This window comes from Schistocerca serialis, chromosome 1, assembly GCF_023864345.2.
Source record: "Schistocerca serialis cubense isolate TAMUIC-IGC-003099 chromosome 1, iqSchSeri2.2, whole genome shotgun sequence".
Lineage (NCBI taxonomy): Eukaryota > Metazoa > Arthropoda > Insecta > Orthoptera > Acrididae > Schistocerca > Schistocerca serialis.
Window position 1 is genome coordinate 1,109,586,842 of NC_064638.1, and position 19,519 is coordinate 1,109,606,360.

Consider the following 19,519-nt stretch of genomic DNA (forward strand, 5'->3'; position numbering starts at 1 on the left):
CTACCGCCACCTGAAGATGCAGATCTCACTTCGATTGATCGTTTCTCTTCCTTGTTGCCGCTGGCAGCTCCAGGTTTAAACTTATCGATTTGATCACATAATTGCGTCATTGTGGACTGATCGACAGGCAGCTTAAAAGGAAATCCTAGTTGAGCTGAACGTTTGCTCTCAGATGAAGAGGACTCTCCGAATTTGATACCTTTGCACATCTCCTTTACGCCTGACATGTCTCCAGTGAACATAGAGCTCAACGCTTCAAAACTGATTGGGCTACCGCCACCTGAAGATGCAGATCTCACTTCGATTGATCGTTTCTCTTCCTTGTTGCCGCTGGCAGCTCCAGGTTTAAACTTATCGATTTGATCACATAATTGCGTCATTGTGGACTGATCGACAGGCAGCTTAAAAGGAAATCCTAGTTGAGCTGAACGTTTGCTCTCAGATGAAGAGGACTCTCCGAATTTGATACCTTTGCACATCTCCTTTACGCTTGACATGTCTCCAGTGAACATAGAGCTCAACGCTTCAAAACTGATTGGGCTACCGCCACCTGAAGATGCAGATCTCACTTCGATTGATCGTTTCTCTTCCTTGTTGCCGCTGGCAGCTCCAGGTTTAAACTTATCGATTTGATCACATAATTGCGTCATTGTGGACTGATCGACAGGCAGCTTAAAAGGAAATCCTAGTTGAGCTGAACGTTTGCTCTCAGATGAAGAGGACTCTCCGAATTTGATACCTTTGCACATCTCCTTTACGCTCGACATGTCTCCAGTGAACATAGAGCTCAACGCTTCAAAACTGATTGGGCTACCGCCACCTGATGATGCAGATCTCACTTCGATTGATCGTTTCTCTTCCTTGTTGCCGCTGGCAGCTCCAGGTTTAAACTTATCGATTTGATCACATAATTGCGTCATTGTGGACTGATCGACAGGCAGCTTAAAAGGAAATCCTAGTTGAGCTGAACGTTTGCTCTCAGATGAAGAGGACTCTCCGAATTTGATACCTTTGCACATCTCCTTTACGCTCGACATGTCTCCAGTGAACATAGAGCTCAACGCTTCAAAACTGATTGGGCTGCCGCCACCTGAAGATGCAGATCTCACTTCGATTGATCGTTTCTCTTCCTTGTTGCCGCTGGCAGCTCCAGGTTTAAACTTATCGATTTGATCACATAATTGCGTCATTGTGGACTGATCGACAGGCAGCTTAAAAGGAAATCCTAGTTGAGCTGAACGTTTGCTCTCAGATGAAGAGGACTCTCCGAATTTGATACCTTTGCACATCTCCTTTACGCTCGACATGTCTCCAGTGAACATAGAGGTCCACGCTTCAAAATTGAATGGGTTTTCTGCTCGCTCTGCAACTGTGTGTTCTAATTGTCCCTCTTGCTCAGGTGAAAGTGATAGTAATGTTGATGGGAGAACCATGCACTGGCTGCATTGCAGTGCCTCCAACAGCAATAGTGTCAGTACAATAATCTTCATTTCCGGTGAGATCTGAAAAAATTGAAAAATTTGTTGTATTTATAGTCTTTGTAGTTGGTTGTTTTATTTTTTGTGTTTTTGAAATATTTTGCTGGAAAAAGCCCATGCTTTTTATAAGAAAATTCAACTTGTAACCAAGTTAAAATCTTTAATACTGAAAGGAAGATTGAAAGCTAAGTTTCATTTTACCACCCGACGTCTATGTAGCACTATAGATCTCTTTAATTACGCAGTTGAAGGAATATACTGTCGATCAATAGCGAACAACCTGAGGGGGAAGTATTTTTATCCGCTCGGATTTATTCTAAAATGTGCGTTAAAAAAAAAAAAACACTGTACCACTGAGTGCATCACGCTCCTGTAGGGGACAATTCGCATTTTTAACATTTCATTCCCACGTTTACTTGTTAACTGCTATTCATCTTGTGGTATATGGCGTAGAGTACTTTGTCTACTAACACTGAGGTCTGCCTGTAAGAGGTCAATAGCGGTTAGGTAGTGTTTCATAACTACGAAAAGAGATTCCAGCATATACATCTATTATGTCATTGTAACTTTTATTGGAAACTATGTCTGATTGCAACTTCGCATTACACGCTGAAATGAACATTTGGATGTATTCCCTACTGAATTTGATTTGTATTAGTTGAAAGAACAGTTGTTGCAAAACGGCTATTTTGATAAGTGGTAATTCATTCCACATCATAAAATGCTATTTTAATTTAATTTTCGCTCATAGAAATGGAGAAGTTGTGGATGCGTCAGGGTTTGTCCTGTCAGAAAGAAGAAATAAATACGTCGAGGTGTGCCGGCGAATCGAAGTGGAGAGACATGGAATTAATGGCACCACTTGAATAACAGAAGAGAGCGGTTGAGAACACATCCTGCGGCCTCTAGGAATTGTCAGTTTACTAATGGAGAGAAGCGTGGGGGAGAAATTGTGAACGAGTCCACCGCTTGACTACGGTAAACAGATTCAAATGGATGTAGGTCGCGCTAGTAGATGAAGAGGCTTGCACAGAATACAGTAGTGGAGAGAGCTGCGTTAAACCAGTCCTGGGACTAAAGACCACAACAACAACAGACTATCAGTTAGTACTGATAATGCCATTTCATGTGAATTTTACACTTCATTCGTGTTTCTATGAGCTATAAGTAATACCTCAAGAAAATAGTGTGAAGAAGGAAGGAAGCCTAAGATGTAAGGCGAAGTCATTAGACAGGGAGCAGAAGTTCAGATTGGGGAAGCTCGAGTAAGGAAATCGGCCTAGACATTTCGGGAGTCACTTTAAACGATTTAAGTAAATCTAGATAAATTTAAATGTGGAAGGCTCGATCGTCATCCTCCCAAATAAGAATCCAGTGTCTTACCACTACGACACTTCACTCGGTCAAAAGCTGTGAACACCAGTAGCGTCCGGATACCATGAAAGAAGCTGTTTAGGAAATGTTAACCTGCGATGGGTGGATATATCTAAATAAAGCTTTGAAAATACGTTGATTGACTGTTCCACCGATTCTTGGTAGAATATTTTGTACATTATGAATGAAACACACACAAGACTGGTGTAATATTCTACAACATCTATTATTTGTTACAAGAACCTTTTCCGGCTGTTGCGCGATCATCAGGTACAAAGGTAAGAATGTGGCGGAATAAAATTTTGTTGGATAAAAGATGTTAAACTAGAGCATCTAAAAAGTATCTCCATTTCCAAAGATAAAAATGTTAATTTTAGAATTAGGAATAAAACAAGAGGTATTATTTCAGTGTAAATTCTATGTAAGATTATTTTACTAAGATAAGTTATAGATAAATTACAACAGTTGTACGTATAAGAAAATAACGGAATAATTAACTTTTGTACATATTCCAAAGATGAGGTTGAACAAAACAATCTTTTCTTTAGTACATCCTAAATTACAAACAGATAAGATATAATAGTGATATTAATCACGTGAGTAAAGCAGCTTTGATTATACGAAAAAAAAATCCACAACCAGAGCAATTATAGTAGCTGAAATAATGGAAAATGGAGCATCTGAGTCAGAGGGTAGTTTACTACATGGTTTGTAGGATTGTGACTAGTATCTGCAGTTAGAAGTGGTGAGTAAGGGAACACTATCTGGTCATTCAGTACTAAGCTCGGGTTGATGGAAATGTGTTTATTAATTTCCATTTTTTTTCAAGATAGTTCATCTTGCATCCTTTATGCATGTGATATAATACTTCATGATCTACCTTGTAACTTTGACAATAGATGCACTGGGCTAAATCTTTGATCCAACAAAATTTCACTGCACTACATACTTATCTTTATTCCTGATGATGGCCTAACAACCGAAAATCGGTTCGTGTAACAAGTAATAAATACTGTGGAATATTACACAAGTGTTGTGCGTGTTTCATTCATAACACTGAAAATACTTTAATTTATAGATTTTCTGCTACAAGGCGGGGGTAAGAAATTAAATTTAAATTAATGGTCTTAACGAGTTACACGACGACAGACTATTTCTCATGAAAAAAAGCTACAACGCAAATTTTTAGAAGTAATTAAGAAGATAAAGAAGGGTATAGGTTTGTTACATTATACAGACGTCGCAGATGCACCGTATTCTTACTCGGAGTTCATAAAGGGTTTGACAGTGGACTTCCCTTAGACCAACGTGCATAGTTGTCTTGACAGCTTCGTACGCAACGTGTTGACACGGGAATCTGCAGCACAATTGCATCTTACTGCACCGAGCGAGGTGGCACAGTGGTCAGCACACTGAACTCGCACTCGGGAGGACGACGGTTCAACCCCGCGTCAGGCCATCCTGATTTTAGTTTCCCGTGATTTCCCTAAACCGCTCCGGCCAAACGCCGGGATGGTTCCTTTGAAAGGGCACTACCGACTTCCTTTCCATCCTTCCCTAATCCGATGAGACCGATGACCTCGCTGTTTGGTCCCCTCCCCAAAACAGCCCAAGCCAACTCATCGTACTGCTAGGAATGGCGAGTTTTCATTACTGCTAGCAGTGTCCAGATACCTGGGTACCTGGATAACTGTTTATGTTACGTTGTGTTTACATGAAGCTAACTACCTTGCCCCCGTGGTAGTACCGGTTCCCTTCAGATCACCGAAGTTAAGCGCTGTCGGGCTTGGCAAGCAGTTGGATGGGTCACCGTCCGGATCGACCGAGTGCTGTTGGCAAGCGTGGTGCACCCAGCCTTTGTGAGACCAATTGAGGAGCTACTTGACTGAGAAGTAGCGGCAGCGGTCACGAAAACTGACAACGGCCGGAAGAGCTGTATGCTGACCACCGCATCTGCATCCGGTGACGCCTAAGGGTTGAGGATGACACGGCGACCGGTCGGTACCGTTGGGCCTTCAAGGCATGTTTCGGATGGTGTTTTTGTGTTTACATGAAAGTTTCTGATGATGTCAACAGGATCATGAGGGCTGATTACACTCCAACCGAGAGACACACATCTCGTTTATGGAGAGGCATAATACAATAGTCGAGCGGCAAGGTGTGTGTTCGTGGAACTATTTCCAGAGAGAAATTTATGAAATCACGTCACACTGCAAAAACTCGATGGCGGTTCCCGTGATACGTGATCCTTAGACCAGATCCACAGGGAACTGGTAAGATCTGGCACTGTGCGAACTATTCATCTGGAGGAACCTGTGTCACAGCGAACTGAGGATAAACCCAACACCACCACACGATTTATAGCCAAAGAAATAAATACTTACAACGTCAGTGCGTGCAACGTCCTGCACGTAAGGGGTATGCATCATTTCAAGAATTAGAGGGTAGAAGAGCTATCGGCTGTTGATTTTCCCCTGCGCGTTGACTTATGCCAATGGTATATACGATACGTCAAATTGTACAATTTCTGACATCTAAATGTGTGTGTTGTTTACTGACGAAGCTGCCTTCACAAGGGAAGGAATATCCAGCAGCCACAATAGCCATGTCCGGGAGTTGCAAGATCCTAAGTAACTCGTGTTCTCCACCAACGACAGAAATTTTCCATCCGGCTGGACCCTTTCTTCTGCCTAACACTCTCGGTAGAAAAAATTAACATAACTTCGACCGCGTAGTACTACCAGAACTGTTGGAGACCATTCCGCTAGCAGTGAACAGTTCCGGTTCCAGCAAGATGGAGCCCCATCACACTTTGCTCTTGATATTAGAGAACATTTAGACAATTTTCCCCCAGATTCTTGGATTGGCAGGGATAGGTCTGTACAGTGATCACCACGTTCTCCAGAACTCACTTGTATAGATGCCGTTTTTGGGCGAGACATGAAGCGTTTGGTGTGCGAGCTACAGATAGACACTAAAGAAGAGTTGGCTAGCCGTTTGGGTGAAGCTGCAGCCATTATTCATGAAACATCTACTTGTTTTGAGCATGCTGGACAATCATTAGCACGCAGATACCAGTCGTGCATTAACGAAAACGGACTGCATTTCCAAGCAACATCTTTAAAACAGTCTTCATTACACGGCAGTCTGATCACCATCTCTGAACGCCCCTAGCCTCAAAACGTTCATGGATCCGTGGCAGGGAAATGGTGCACTACGACATTTTTGTCACAAGAAAAGTATTTTTCTCCTATAAACACTCCAAGATTTGGTGCACTTAGTTTCTTACGCCCTATATAAATTTTCACCTTTAAAAATCTGTAGTTATACCGAAATCAGTGTTGTGACTATACAAAAAAATAGAACGGGTACACTGATATTATGAGCTTCAGCTTATTTTATTTTCTCATTGGTCTTTCAATATGTTGGTCCTGCGTAGCGCTCAAATCTCTGTAAGAACACAGACAAATAGACGTAATACTTTGAGCTGGTTTTGAAACTTTTGTTTTGATCTTCTACAGAAATATGGCTGATCCAGTGTAACAGACTACCTAGATCTAAGGCTTTGGCTCTCATCCAGTTTAGAATAAGATCACTGGGTAGGACAGAAAGATGACACGTGCGCAAATGGCGACGTTAATTGTCCGTGCCATTTTTCGAAGACGCCATTCCGGCGTTCGCTTTATCGGTTTGGGAAACCGAATGGGCCTTTAAATAAACTACGCTAATTCAAAGCTAGTGCATCACAGATGAGAAATAATCCGTCTGCATAGATAACAGCATATGATACACTAGGTCTTATAAGTTACGCTCTCTCAAGAGTTTCTAGGCCTAAGATTGCTGTAAAAAGACTTAAGTGTAAATGAATTCATTTCCTTAATCCAAATGTTTTACCAGATTTGGTTTTTCTTCCTTGAAATATGAAATGAAAGTAAACCAATCTAAAAGTGCTGTTATGGAGAGGGTTGGAGCAAAAAAGTTTCTGCGTTATGTCAGTCCATTACCGTATTTCGATGAGAGGAGATGCATTCCATAGGCAAGTTTCCCGTATTATATTAGAAATACCAGTAGCGCCATCAATTTATCTGTCGGTGTCATAGATAAACGTCAGAGCAAATCAGCCCATACACTGATCTAAAAATAAAAGTGGACAGAGGGTGAATGAGACAGTGACAGAGGGAGAGAGAGAGAAGAGAGAGAGAGAGAGAGAGAGAGAGAGATGCTAGTCAGTGGCGAATATCTGGGGACGATGAATTACTGACTTCTAGCCTTTACAAAATATGTTTGGAATATAAAAGAGAATGAGCTTCGGGAGGAGGGAGCCTGGAACACACCATATGGGGAACAACCCATGTCAGGGAGTCATCTAGAAAACTTTGGAAATACAGACGAAGACAACAAGAAGACCCGCAGCAGTGAGCAAGATTTGTATCTTTTTTTTTCCTAAAGGAACCCATACGGAGCACTGCAATTCGTCAACCAAAATTTGTGTATATGAAGTATTTGGCAATGCTTTTTGGTTTCGTTGAATTCTGGGGTGCGTTAAGCATTATTGTTAGGTTTAGTGAAATGTATGAATCGTTGCTTGTTAATAATAACAAACCATTTGGGGCCTGTATTGACAGGCATCCTCCTTAGCCTTAATGCTAGAAACACCTGCCTGTGTAAGGGTATTCTTTTCACATGAACTTAGTGCTGTGAGGGAAGTGGAAGAAAAGCAATAACTTAATGCTGTCTTTTATCGTGTAATATTCTCTCAGAGTTAATCCGTCCCTATTAACCTGGATGACAACACTATGTTAAACTCCATTCTTCCTTTCTTCCTACGGGCTTAATTCTATGAGGTCCTCTATCGAAAATAAGGAGGTGAATCTTCACGGTTTTTTTTACGCTGTACTTTGTCCGTTATACTCACAATTTGACTGAAAGGCCTCTGCCGTAGGAGACGAAAACGTTCAGTTGGAAATGGGAAAGAATTTGATTTTTATGAAGTATAAAAAATATTAATCGCGTTATTGTGAAACCTACAACTTGCTTTAAGTTACCATCTTTATGAAGTCACATTATTAGAAATTAGCTGCACGTTTTTTGCAGTGACACAATTCTAGTCTGTTGAGTAATGTTGGCAAATTGTTGCATACTGAAGCTACAAATTGTTGCATAGTGAAGCTAGAAACTTCTTCTATTACTGATAAGGAAAACGAGCTTCTGTAAAATGCAACTGCGCTATGGAGAGTGTTGTAATACGTGTCAGGGAAATTAGAATCAGTGAACACAAGACTAACATCCGTTTGCAAATGAAACGAGTTAATCGAATAGTAAGTTTCATCAGAATGCCAGTTGGCTGTCACATCATTCGAGACACAAAACAGTTGGTGAGGGAAACGTAAACTGTGAATTTATTGTTCATAGAAATATGTTTTGCATCTAATAGTGTCCCGTTATAAATTTAAGTTATATAGATACGTAGTGCAACAACATGTACTGGAGGTAAAAATAGTAAACTGTAAATATGAGGAAGTGACTGGTGTAAATAGCTATGTTGTTCTACGACGACTTACCAGTAGTCAATCGTAGTACAGTCTTCGACAGCTGAGCTACCACTGACCATCCGCCGAGCTCCCTACAGCTTAAATACGCTTCTGAAAAATTCGTGTGCCATATCTTGGCCCGCCCACCGGAAAACATCGACCTGTTCTTATCATCGTGCATAGGCACCTTCTGGCTAATAGCACGAGCAAAAGTCACCGCGCAACTTTCTACCATATTTTGTGGGGCTTTCATAAAACTTGCGGCAGTCCCAGTCTGCATGTGTCACCAGCGCGATAAATGTACGCAGAGGACCCACTTCGCGTACAGCGAAACTTATTTACTTGTTACGAACGTCAGGGCGTAATGTGATACTGTAGTTCAAGCGAACTAGAGGTGATCATTTGAGGTCAACACAACAGAAATTTCCCTACATCGTTTTGCAATTTTTTTCCCTGATGTTGACATCACAACGGCAGCCTGATGTACGTGTTGATTGGATTTTTAAGCTGATGAAAATATTTATAGAGATTTGTATTTGACTCTTCGAGATAACGATTTCTGTGTTTAACTAGTGGGTCGCAACACTCTGGTTAAATGGATTTTTATGACCTCAATGTGACATCAAGAATATCAACAGAAGCTATTAGTTGCCAACGAGATACTGTCAGTTCATACACAGATGAAACATCTGGCAAATAATATACAACATGGGAAAGGCAATCAGGCAACAGTTGTTCGTTTGCTTCCTCAGTGTGGTTCCTTGTTACAAAATGTTTCACCAGAATGAATACTGAACTCTGCAGCGGCATAAGCTCAGTAATTAAGTATCCATTCAAACTAAAGTCGTATGCCTATATGCAAATGAATCCAAATACTTGCTTTCACCGTGGTATGTAATTTTTTATACAAAGTCACTCTTTCTATTACTGTGTTACATACTTATCAGAAAATCCTATTTCTAGACCGATAAAGTAAGCTGATATTTATATACTAAGATGGTATCTGTTTTTTCGGACATGTCCGAAAGAACAGATACCGTCGGTGACAATGCAGCTCGTTAGAATGAAATTACAATGAAATGAACATCCTTAGCTGCTTACAGGTGTTGACATATGTCAACGGGGGCAGATGAAACTGTAGTGCGGGACACTACGTTGAGAATGTAGGTTTCGCGGGAGGCGTGCCAGAGACAAATCCCTGCAGTCGCGCTATCCTCTGTGTCCTCGGTCGCTCAGATGCCGGCACGGTAGCTCAGCGTGTTCGGTCAGAGAGCCGGTTGGCCTCTGTAATAAAAAAACTGAGTGGAAGGATCATCAAACGAACCTGAAATGATGTCATCGTGATGTCATCGTGACGTCCGCAACGACCAAACACAACGATCAACAACGAACAAAATGGGGGTGGGGGGGGATGGATAGAGCATCTGCCATGTAAGCAGGAGATCCCGGGTTCGAGTCCCGGTCGGGGCACACATTTTCATCTGTCCCCGTTGACGTATGTCATCGCCTGTAAGCAGCTAAGGATGTTCATTTCATTGTAAGCTGATATGTATTACCGAAGAGATTTGAATTACGTGTTGCGACTGAAGAATTTTATGATGAAGTAGATTACGTCTCAGAGAGCACCGTGATCAGTTTCAGGTAAGAAATTCAATCCTTCGAGGTCACTACTACGCCATGCAGTATCTTGGTCATTTACAGTGAAGTGCCAAAGAAACTGGTCTAGCCATGCGTATTCAGATATACAGGGTTATTACAAATGACTGAAGCGATTTCACAGCTCTACAATAACTTTATTATTTGAGATATTTTCACAATGCTTTGCACACACATACAAAAACTCAAAAAGTTTTTTTAGGCATTCACAAATGTCCGATATGTGCCCCTTTAGTGATTCTGCAGACATCAAGTCGATAATCAAGTTCCTCCCACACTCGGCGCAGCATGTCCCCATCAATGAGTTCGAAAGCATCGTTGATGCGAGCTCGCAGTTCTGGCACGTTTCTTGGTAGAGGAGGTTTAAACACTGAATCTTTCACATAACCCCACAGAAAGAAATCGCATGGGGTTAAGTCGGGAGAGCGTGGAGGCCATGACATGAATTGCTGATCATTATCTCCACCACGACCGATCCATCGGTTTTCCAATCTCCAGTTTAAGAAATGCCGAACATCATGATGGAAGATGTTGAAAGATGAAGTCGGCGCTGTCGGTCTCCAGTTGTGGCATGAGCCAATTTTCCAGCATGTCCAGATACACGTGTTCTGTAACGTTTTTTTCGCAGAAAAAAAGGGGCCGTAAACTTTAAACCGCGAGATTGCACAAAACATGTTAACTTTTGGTGAATTGCGAATTTGCTGCACGAATGCGTGAGGATTCTCTACCGCCCAGATTCGCACATTGTGTCTGTTCACTTCACCATTAAGAAAAAATGTTGCTTCATCACTAAAACAAGTTTCGCACTGAACGCATCCTCTTCCATGAGCTGTTGCAACCGCTCCGAAAATTCAAAGCGTTTGGCTTTGTCATCGGGTGTCAGGGCTTGTAGCAATTGTAAACGGTAAGGCTTCTGCTTTAGCCTTTTCCGTAAGATTTTCCAAACCGTCGGCTGTGGTACGTTTAGCTACCTGCTTGCTTTATTCGTCGACTTCCGCGGGCTACGCGTGAAACTTGCCCGCACGCGTTCAACCGTTTCGTCGCTCACTGCAGGCCGACCCGTTGATTTCCCCTTACAGAGGCATCCAGAAGCTCTAAACTGCGCATACCATCGCCGAATGGAGTTATCAGTTGGTGGATCTTTGTTGAACTTCGTCCTGAAGTGTCGTTGCACTGTTATGACTGACTGATGTGAGTGCATTTCAAGCACGACATACGATTTCTCGGCTCCTGTCGCCAGTTTATCTCACTGCGCTCTCGAGCGCTCTGGCGGCAGAAACCTGAAGTGCGGCTTCAGCCGAACAAAACTTTATGAGTTTTTCTACGTATCTGTAGTATGTCGTGACCATATGTCAATGAATGGAGCTACAGTGAATTTATGAAATCGCTTCAATCATTTGTAATAGCACTGTATGTATGTAAACAGGCAGAATATGGCAGTGCGGTTGGCAACGCCTATATAATACAAAGAGTGTCTGGCGCTGTTATTAAATCGGTTGCTGCTGCTGCAATGGCAGGTTATTAAATTTTGAGTTTGAACGTGGTGTTATAGTTGGCGCACAAGGGATGGGACGCAGCGTCTCCGAGGTAGCGATGAAGTGGGGATTTTCCCATTTCACGAGTATACCGCGAATATCAGGAATCCGAAAAAAACGTCGTAACTCTGACATCGCTGCGGTGGGAAAACGATCCTGCAAAATCGTGGCCAAAGACGATTGAAGAGAATCGTTCAACGTGACAGAAGTGCAACCCTTCCGCAAATTGCTGCAGATTTCAATGCTGGGCCATCAACAAGTGTCAGCGTGCGAACCATTCAACGAAACATAATCGATACTGGCTTTCGGAGTCGAAGGCACACTCTTATACCCTTGATGACTGCACGACACAAAGCATTACGCCTCGCCTGGGGCCGTTGACACCGACATTGGACTGTTGATGACTGGAAATATGTTGCCGATCGGACGAGTTTCATTACAAATTGTATCGAGCGGATGGACGTGTACGGGTATTGAGGCAACCTCATGAATCCATGGGCCCAGCATGTCAGCAGGGGACTGTTCAAGCTGTTGGAGGCTCTCTGTAATAGTGTGTGGCGTATACAGTTGGAGTGATATGGAACCCGTGATACGTCTAGATACGACTGTGACAGGTGACACATACGTAAGCATCCTGTTTGATCACCTGCGTCCATTCGTGTCCACTGTGCATTCCGGCGGACTTGGGCAATTCCAGCAGGACAATGCGACACCCTACATCTCCAGAATCGCTCTAGAGTGGCTCCAGGAACACTCTTCTGAGTTGAGACAGCTCCTCTGGCCACCGAACTCCTCAGGCATGAACGTCATTAAGGATATCTGAGATGCCTTGCAAATCCATTCCCTCGTTCTCTTACGGAATCATGGACAGCTCTGCAGGATTCATGGTGTCAATTCCCTCCTTCGCTAGTTCAGACATTAGTCGAGTCCACGCACGCCACGTCGTGTTGCGGCACTTCTGCGTTCTGCGTGCTCGCGGGGGCCCTACACGATATAAGGCAGTTGTATCAGTTTCTTTGGCTCTTAAGTGTATCATAGTTAAGCAATGAAAAAAGCATGCCAAATTCAGAAGAACGCAAAATCCCGAAGACTGGCTAAGTTTCACGGAAGCTCGAAATTTAGTGCGGGCGTCAATGAGAGATGCTTTTAATAGTTTCCACAATGAAATATTGTCTCAAAATGTGGTAGAAACCCAAAGAGATTCTGGTCTTATATAAAGTACAGCAGTGTCAAAAAACAGTCAATACCGTCACTGCGCGATAGCGATGGAAATGTTACCGATGATGGTGCCACAAAAGTGGAGTAACTAAATACAGTTTTCCGTAACTCCTTCACGAAAGAAGATGAAGTAAATATTCCAGAATTCGAACCCAGAACAGCTGTTAGCATGAGTGATATAAAAGTAGATATCTTAGATGTTGCGGAATAACTCAAATCACTTAAGAAAGGCAAGTCTTCCGGTGCAGATGGTATACCAATCAGGTTCCTTTCAGAGTATGCAGACACAATAGCGCCTTTCTTAGCGATCATATACAACCGCTCACTTGACGAAAGGTCTGTTCCTAAAGACTGGAAAGTAGCACAGGTTACACCAATATTAAAGAAAGGAAATAGGAGTAACCCATTGAATTACAGACCCATATCACTGACCCCAATTTCAAATGGTTCAAATGGCTCTGAGCACTATGGGACTAAACATCTGAGTTCATCAGTCCCCTAGAACTTAGAACTACTTAAACCTAACCAACCTAAGGACATCACACACATCCATACCCGAGGCAGGATTCGAACCTGCGACCGTAGCGATCGCGCGGTTCCAGACTGTAGCGCCTAGAACCGCTCGGACACTTCGGCCGGCGACCTCAATTTGCAGTAGGATTTTGGAGCGTATACTGTACTCGAACATTATGAATCACCTTGAAAAAAAAAAGACTTATTGATACATAACCAACACGGATTCAGAAAATATCGTTCTTGTGAAATACATTTATTCCCATGAAGTAATGAGTGCTTTCGACAAGGGATCTCAGATCGATTCCATATTCCTAGACTTACAGAAGGCTTTTGATATCGTTCCTCACAAGCGACTATTAATCAGATTGCGTGCTAATGGAGTATCGTGTCAGTTGTGTGACTGGATTCATGATTTCCTCTCAGAGAGGTGACAGTTCGTATTGATAGACGGTAAATCATCGAGTTGAAGAGAAGTGATATCTGGCGTTCCGCAAGGTAGTGTCATAGGCCCTCTGCTGTTCCTCATTTACATAAATGATATAGGTTATAATCTGAGCAGAGCCCCTTTAGATTTTTTGCAGATGATGATGTAACGTACCGTCTAGTAAAATCATCAGACGATCAATTCCAATTACAAAATGATCTAGAGAGAATTTCTGTATGGTGCGAAAAGTGGCAATTGGCACCAAAGAAAGAAAAGTGCCAAGTCAGCCACATGGGTACTAAAAGAAATCCGATAAATTTTGGGTATATAGTAAATCGCACAAATCTAAGGGCTGTTAATTCGACTAAATACCTGGGAATTACAATTACGAGCAACTTAAAGTGGAAAGACCACATAGATAATATTGTGGAGAAGGCGAAACAAAGACTGCGCTTTATATGTAGAACACTTAGAAGATGCGACAAACGCACTAAAGAGACAACCTACATTACACTTGTCCGTCCCCTACTGGAATACTGCTGCGGGGTGTGGGATCCTTACCAGGTAAGATTGTCGGAGGACATCGAAAAGATGCAAAGAATGTCAGCCCGTTTCGTGTTATCGCGCAATAGGGGTGAGAGTGTCACTGATATGATACGCTAGTTGGGGTGGCAGCCACTGAAACAAAGGCGGTTTTCTTTGCGACTAGATCTATTTACGAAATTTCAATCACCAACTTTCTCTTCCGAATTTTGTTGACACCCACCTACGTAGGGAGAAATGATCATCATAATGAAATAAGAGTAATCAGAGCTCGAACGGAAAGATTTAGGTGTTCCTTTTTCCCACGCGCCATTCGAGAGTAGAATGGTAGAGAAGCAGTATGAAAATGGTTCGATGAATCCTCTGCCATGCACTTAAGTGTGAATTGTAGAGTAAAGCCGGCCGAAGTGGCCGAGTGGTTCCAGGCGCTTCAGTCTGGAATCGCGCGACCGCTACGGTCGCAGGTTGGAATCCTGCCTCGGGCATGGATTTGTGTGATGTCCTTAGGTTAGTTAGGTTTAAGTAGTTCTAAGTTCTAGGGGACTGACGAACTCAGATGTTAAGTCCCATAGTGCTCAGAGCCAATTGCAGAGTAACCATGTAGATGTAGATGTAGAGGTATAGACTATCTGATCAGAAGTATCTGGACACCAATACGTAATGCGGATTGGCCATTAGATGGCACGAGAGGCGGACCAGCCAGTATAAAAGGAGGCGGGGAATATTGTCAGTAGAGAAGCAGTTAAAGGAGAGTGGGTCGATCAGGAGAACTCAGTTACATCCAACTTGGACTACTCTTTGGATGTCACCCGAATAACTAATCTATCAGTGACATCTGAACCCTTTTAAAGCTGCCCAAGTCGATTCTTGGTGATACGATCGTTAAGTGGAGACGCGAAGAAACAACTACAGCCAAACCAAGACCAGGTAGCCCACTTGTGCTTGTGGACAGAGACCATCTAGCATTGCGGAAGGTGGCTGTAAAAACAGTGAAACACCTGTGAGTTCCAAAGTGCTACGGGCAGTCTAATTAGCACAGTGAACATGAGTGGGAAGCTGCAAAGAATGGAGTGCGGTGGCAGAGCAGCTCCGCGTGAGCTACAGTTGTGTGCAGTCAGTGATAAGTGACACTTGAGGTAGTGTAAAGAGGGATGCCACTGGACAGTAGATTGCTGGAGACGAGTTAACTGCAGTGGTCAATCACGCTGCACTTCGTGGAAGTCCGACGGAGGGGTTTGGGTTTTGGCGAATGCTCGGAGAACGTTACCTGCCATGATGTGTAACGTGAACAGCAACCTGCGGTTGTTTGCTGGTGATGGTGTGGTGTATGGTAAGTGATACGCCCGCTAAACCCGCAGGGCAGAACAGGTGATTAGGATTGTAGAAAGGGCCAAATAAGGTGGCGGTCAGTTTCACTCCAAAATTGTAATTTATTGTAATTTAATAACACATTTAAACCTAAACGGCGCATAGCCGAACCTTTACAACTACGAGTTTCAAAATCCAAGTCTTTCACAGCTGAAGGCCTCCAAACAAGAAATCTTAAAAATCAACAAAATTAATTTTAAGTGACTGAAGAGATGCAGTTAAAATTGCAAATAAAATAATTGGAATATATATGTATATATCACAGCTAGGCTGAAAGCCTCAAGGCAAAAGTGGATAGAACAAAGATAAACAAGGTGCAATACCAACGGCTGAAGGCCACAATTAAATTTCAAAATTTTAGAATATATTACCATAAACTTTTAAGGCAGAAGGCCGCAATGCTTCGCTTAAGGGGAAATTTTAAGGATAAGACTTTAAGTGCCTGAAGGACCACAGTTGATTTTCGATAAATTCAAAAAATAGCTGAAACCTTTAAGTTTCAAGTGTCCGAAAGCAGACTAAATGAAAAGGCAACGCAACGACAATAGCTAAATTGAAGAATAAGGTTTCAAGCGGCTGAAGGCCCACAAATGATTTTCCAAAAATTCAAAATACCTTAAACCTTTAAGTTTAAAATGGCTGACAGCGCACTAAATGAAAAGATAGCATAACAACAGTAATTTTCAGCAAAATATCTACTTGGCAGAATTCAAACTTACTTGTACGGGCTGAAGGCCCTTGATTTACATCAAACACTATAATTTTTTTTTCTTTAAAGCATTGGCTATAATAGATTACCAACAGACCATTAAACACCCATGAAAAGGACAGTATAGACAACGGCACTCAGACACCTCCAGGGAGGGGAGGGGGGGGGGGGGGGGAGCTGCCCTCGAAACATTAACGTTCACTTAGGTGAGACGGTGGGGCCCAACTACACTTGATGCGTCGGAACCCAACCAAGAGACAGTCACGGACCGACCGACTAAACGGCATGCTAGCCACCAATCGGTACATGAAAACTCAAAGACCAAACTGTTACGGACGTGATTATCCACAATGAAATATGTATTAAGCTGTCAAAGCTACACACGGTGTTGGACTGTTACAACAGGCGAGGAAAGGACACTGCCTGAAATTACGTTAGTAGCCAGGGCAGGTAATCAGAACACTATCGGCCACAAGGCAGAAAATTCCGCTGGTGCACCTGAATTGTAGTGAACCAATACAGTTAATTCAACCGCACAGCGGCTCGATTTCACCACTACAAACACTTGGTGTTGCTCACCGGGAAAGCTCCCCAATAGCGAACCACCGAAACGAATGACACAATTTGAACGGACGTGGCTTGGGTACTTAAGACACCACTCAACTTTGACGTCCTGGATCGGTGAGCCACGAATGTCGTAGCGATCGGACAGCTTCACACACGCTCCGACACTGCGCAGGGACCGTCAGCAGACCCAGCCGACTGCGCCGCACGGAGATATCCCCCCTGGTCCGCACCAATCGACCGACTACCCGCACACCCCCTAGCCGCAAACTATATCCACAAGACTAAAGATGGTACACGGTGCAAATATCGATACACATATCTGCTGCCACACGTGGAAGAACCACGGCATAGCCGCAACAATGGCGGGAAACCAAACACAGATAGACAGCCAAGTTCAAGGAAACCCATAGTTCGGAGTGAGCACGGCTCAGTAAGGTGTCGAAGTTCAGTGACTGTAGGAAGATACAAGACGACTTAGCCAAATCTCTAGTTGGTGTGATGAATGTTAGCTACCTCTAAACGTGGAAAAATGTAAGTTAATGCGGATCAGTAGGAAGAACAAACCTTTAATGTTCAGTTGCAGTATCACTAGTATCCTGCCTGACACAATCAAGTCGTTTAAATATGTGGGCGAAACGTTGCAAAGCGATACGAAACGGAACGAGTAGGTGTGAACTGTGGTAAGGAAAGTGAATGGTCGAATTCGGTTTATTGGGATAATTTTAGGGAAGAGTGGTGCACTAGTAAAGGATACAGCATATAAGACGCTGGTGTCACCTACTCTTGAGTAGTTCTCTAGTGTATGGGATCTGTACCAGGTCGGATTGAAGGAAGACTTCGAAGCAATTCAGAGGCGGGCTGCCAGATTTATTACCGGTAGGTTCGAACAACATGTAAGTGTTACGGAGATGCTTCTGGAACTCAAATGTGGATCCCTGGAGGAAAGGTGACACTACTGACAAAATTTAGAGAACCGAACCGACATTTGAAGCTGACTACCGGACGATTCTGCTGCTGCCAACATACATTGCGCGTAGGATCATCAAGATAAGTTTTGAGAAATCAGGGCTCATACGGAGACAAACAGATAGTCGTTTTTCCCTCGCTGTATTTGCGAGTGGGACAGGAAAGGAAATGACTAGTAGTGGTACAGGTTTTCCTCCGCCACGCACCGTACGTTGACTTTCGGAGTACCTTGGTAGATTTAGATGTAGAGCAGTGAAGTGCGGAGGAGATGCAGTTACGGTATCGGGCTGTTTTTCCGCGGTGGTTGTGTGGTTCCCTTATTGTTCTTATGAATGCGGACGGATATGAATACATTTTACAGCATTCTGTACCGCATACAGTAACGGTACACTTCGGGTTCGACAATCATTCGTATCAGCATGACAATGCACCCAGTGTTAACGCAGTGTGTGAGGCTGTGATTTATGGACACTAACATTCCCTAAATGGATTGGCCTCCACAGAGTCCCTACCTCAACATAATGGAACACCTTCGGAATGAGTGTGTCGACTACGTTCCAGATCCCAGGGTTCAACATCCTAGGCACGCAGACACGTTATTCAAAGCGTTCGTAATAAAGTTCAAGCCGTCATAAAGGTGAAAGGTGTACACATTCCATATGACTGTCCACCACTAGGTGTCTCCGTACCTTTGATCAGATGGTGTGTGATTGATTTGTCTCTTCTTATCCTAAGCCTTTCCCTTGGATTTCTTCGTCACGTTTTGGCATAGCGTTAGCACAAGGACTCCTATTCGGGAGGACAACGGTTCACACTCACGTCCGGACATGCAGATATAGGTTTTCCGTGATTTCCCTAAATCTTACCAGGCAAATTCCGGGTCGGTTCCAGGGTTCCTTTGAAAGCACATTGGAGATTTCCTTCCCCATCCTTGACACCATCCGAATTTGTGCTCCGTCTCTAATGACCTAGATGTCGACGGGGCGTTAAACCCAATCTTCCTTCCTTCCTTTGCTACGTACGCTATACGATGCATCGTAATTATGCATTTTGCTAAAAAAAAAAAAAAAGAACTCTTAGAAGTAAGTTATCTCCCGAAAAGAACCGAGCAAGCTGTAATGCGAAAGGGAGAGTTTTTTAAATAACTCTTGGACTCACTGATACTAAGAGAATCTTTTTTTCTTTATCAAAACTGAGATCAGCGAACGTAAAAAAGTTTACTGATAGTCAGAATTAGTCATTTACGTAATTAATCATTGAGAGTTTCGTCCTTTACGTCACATCGTCCAGTGATGTACAGATTTTGTTCCCGTTCGATTACTTGATTTACGATCTGTGCCTGTAAAAAGTCAGCAGTCATAAACTAATTGAATTTTTTTGAAATTTCTCTCCAGTTGGTTCTCATAGTAGACCGTCTGTCAATGTAAAGGAAACCTTGTTTCTTGAAACAGTCTTACCCAACTGTCGACATTACTTTCGAGCGCTACTTTTTTTTACGTATACGTCAGTTGAACAGGATCCACAGTCTCCACAAACTGAGTGATAGCATTCCCTGCTTCACTGGGTGCCATTGAATGGATTCAAATATCCGTTTTTTATTTTGTCATTACTTTCCAGTCTCGACGGTAAATCCA